The 3,744-nt window shown below is 35.1% G+C and overlaps 1 long non-coding RNA gene across 1 annotated transcript; it reads left to right on the plus strand.

Moving 5' to 3' along the window:
• Nucleotides 1-1,621: 1,621 nt before the first annotated feature.
• LOC118481267 lies at nucleotides 1,622-3,374 on the plus strand. The gene is made up of 2 exons (XR_004865139.1): nucleotides 1,622-1,709; nucleotides 3,319-3,374. It is a non-coding gene; the product is annotated as an uncharacterized LOC118481267 (long non-coding RNA).
• The last annotated feature ends 370 nt before the right edge of the window (nucleotides 3,375-3,744 follow it).

Below are 3,744 nucleotides of genomic sequence, written 5' to 3' on the forward strand. Positions count from 1 at the left end.
AAGTGGTCAAGTGACAACTCGGTCAACAAGAATAATGCATATAAGCTAAAAATAATAATAATAATAAATAAAATAAAATAAAATAATAACGGCCCGCAGGGCCTTACACATGAAAGACGTACGCGTCAATATAAATGAAAACGTTAGATCGAAAAGGACGAATGAATGTCATGAAAAACGAAACTAAGTTCGTTTAGTCTAAATTAAAAGAAATACGTAAATAAGGTTTCGGGGACGAAACCTCTTTAAGGCGGGTAGACTTGTAACACCTCGAAAACGGGTTTGGTAATCAAACCACGTTAATATAAAAGACGGGTAAAGTACCGTCAATGGTACAAATAAACCCGGTGAGTATTAGAATTTAAATAAATAAATCTAATATTCATTAAAAGGATGATAAATACTGTGAGAAAACAAAGTATATAAAAGGCCCGAGTTAACGGGACTTAAAATAAAACGGGTTGTGAACAAGATAAAATAACTAGGAAATAAATAACCTAGTTAATTACAAGTTTTGAAGTTATGTGAAACTTTGGTCAAAACATGTTATATGCAAAGAGGGTAAGGTATAGGGGCCAAAAGTGAAACGATGGAAAAATAGTTTTATTAAATAAAACAATTAAAAACCAAACACACACTTGGTGTGTGTCTAGTCGCAGGAAAACACAGGGGGCGACCAAGCTCCATCAATTGAACCCTAGTTCTTGAAGTTAGATCAAATTGAAAGGGTAAATCGACTCCAAATCGAAATCCAAACTCAGAATAGTGATCACCTCCGTGAAAGGATCATAAGGTATGCCTAATTTTGCTATTTAGTTTCACCTTGAGTTCTAGGTGAAAACATGAAATCGAAATTTTAGCTTGCATGATCAAAGTTTGGATGAAATTAGGAATGATTTTATGTCTAGGAGTAAACCCTAGTCATTTACTTGCTGAATTGATGTTCATAATTGTGAATTCATGATCACCCGATTATGTGCTAAATGGGTTTTGTAGAAACATGATAAACCCTAGAAACATAATGGTTAAATTGTGTTAATAGAACTCCCTGAAGTTAGATTTGGGATTTAAATGTTGATTAGACACAAAAATTGGAAAAAAAAAAGTGTGAAACTTGGTAGAAATAACTAGTTATGAACTAGTTTATAAATGTGTAAAAAATTATGCCTACTAGTTGTTTGTTAAAATGCCTAAGTGAAATGGCGCGTCTACTCGGTTGTAGGTAGAACTTGATTTGACTAGGTATCCGGAGGAATGCTTAATAACATGATGAAACGGGTTTCACTTATAGATGAAAACCCATAGATTTTGTGTAATGAATGAATAAAGTGTCTTTGATAAGTGGGAGCTAGGTTAACTTGATGTTAATAATAGCATGAACATGGATAGAAAAGTAGTTTAAAACGGTAGCATCATTATAATGTCTACCGGATAATTGACGAGATCTCCTAAATGAGTTATTGAATGCAAATATGCATTTCATACGATTAAGGTAGTTGACTTTTAAAAGTCAAATTAACCAATGATAAGGTCGAATAATAATTTCGACGTAAAACACGTAAGATGGAATAGTCGTAATTAGAAATGGCTAATTTAAATGTCTTACGAATTATGATGCTAGTTTGACGCTTAACAAGCTAGGTGGAGGCTTGGGAAAGAAGCGGGTCAAACGGATCGAGTACGCGAAAAAGAGCCTAACCGGATGCAAGGTAAGTGAAATTTACACCTTTTTGTAGAATATGTGTTTATTCTATAAGTTGCAAATACGATAAGGATAAAATTCAAGATATGGTTTCCGACGCGAAATAATACGGATCGGAACTAATATAAATGATAAAAACCATGTTGAATGGTAAATAGAGGTAAAACAGTAAATTAGCCATGAAAAGGCTAAGGTAAAAAAAATGAGTTTTCGAACGGCTACTTGGTGAGTAAGCCTAAACGAATAAAAAGTGTAGAACGGTGATTTAGTCTAGTATAAATGAATAAAAGTCAATGTTTAAAACGACACCAAATGGCACAAGCCATGTTGGATAAACGCGTAAGAAACGGATTTAAGAAACCTAAACAAATTAGCGAAAAATTCGAAATGAGTTACTTAATGAGATGGTAAAAAATTAAATTACCATTCGATTATAAGCATAAAATATTTGATCGTTTAGACCAAATGGGTCAAATGGTAACGTTGATACCATTTGACAATTAACGACTAATAAGCGTTTGTTGAGATATACGCTCATAGGATAAGACGGCTTATGGATTAGTGATGCAATGGATTAGCAACCTTGAGACAAGGTATTAAAACGGGTCAATATGTTGACCCGAGCCAGGTATGCATATGTGGGCTTATAGTTAAAGGTGCAAAGAGGGTCAAATATTTAGTCGAAATCCTTCATCGCAAAAATGAAGGATTAAATATGACCAAAAAGCCCTTGATAGGTAAACCGGGTAAACGACCCTTAGAGGTTATTTAGAAACTTATATTATGACTTTGTAACCCTTAGATGTGTATAAAAGTTCTAGGCAAAAACATTTGTGGGTCGAATGCCTAGTGTCAATTGCGAAAACGGACTAGCTGAAGGGTAAAATTGGGAAAAAGGGGTTCGTTATGTTAAATTCACCACAAAATAGTTGTGGTGGATTATATATAGTTATTTAGATATGGAAATATTATAGTGTCAAAAAGAAAAGAGCAAATTTCAGACTAAATTGCTTAAATCCCCTAAACGGGTCAAAACAGTTTATGCACATAGCTTGCGTACTAGTCGCACAATTTATTGCAATTACGAACCCGAGCTAAAGATTGTGTGTTAAATACATTAGCGTATGTATTTTGGTTATTTAAGAATCAGGTTGGTGGTTTTAAATACAAACGGGTCAAAATGTTGATTTGAATAATAAGTCGATTGGTTAAAAATTTGGAATTTTATTAGTTTGAATGTTAAATTTTAACTCCATATGCTGGAGAATTAAATTACGAACGCGTAGGAAAAAGAATCACGCGAATCGGATAAGTAGAACAAAAGTTACGCGCGTTTACGTTAAAAATGGACAAAACACAAAGCTGCGTAGAAATACAGCTCCCAGACCTGGAATCGCTAGAAAAGGGTCTCCCCCGCGCCACGCCAGGGAGTACGTAACCCCGGGCGCGACACGCGAGGTACGTCGCGGCACGCGACAAATTTAACCAAGTCTCTCGCGTGGCGCGAGAGACTTATAAGTTTGAAAATTATTTCATTTCGATTGTTTGATATGCAGAACTTGTCTAATCTCACTTTAATCTATCAAAACTAACGTTTATGTTGGTTTTGAATTTAGGTGAACCGAGTAAACATTCGGAATGAAGATCAAGCATGGACAAGAACCGAACACACGAAAATGAAGCTTCCGCAAGTTGTTTCGTCGTTATTTTTAAACGATGAATTCAATCACATTATGTTGTATTACTTTAAATTGTAAAAGTTTTTAGTAAACCTGTATTTTATATGTATGTGTATTTTTAAGTACACATTATTTTGTCATTATTAGTACAAAAACCGTTTTATAATAGTAAGGGTGTTACAGTTGGTCTGGACGGTAGGGTTGATTTGGGCTGAGAGGTGTGAAGGCGAGGTGGTTTGGGAGGAAGGTTTGGGCTGAGGTGTGGTGTTAATGGAGTGGGCTGAACTGGTAGATTGGTGTGTATCAGTGGGCTGATGAGGTTGCACTTGAGACCAAAGGGATGGGTGAAGAGGTGTAGACAAG

This window comes from Helianthus annuus, chromosome 8, assembly GCF_002127325.2.
Source record: "Helianthus annuus cultivar XRQ/B chromosome 8, HanXRQr2.0-SUNRISE, whole genome shotgun sequence".
Lineage (NCBI taxonomy): Eukaryota > Viridiplantae > Streptophyta > Magnoliopsida > Asterales > Asteraceae > Helianthus > Helianthus annuus.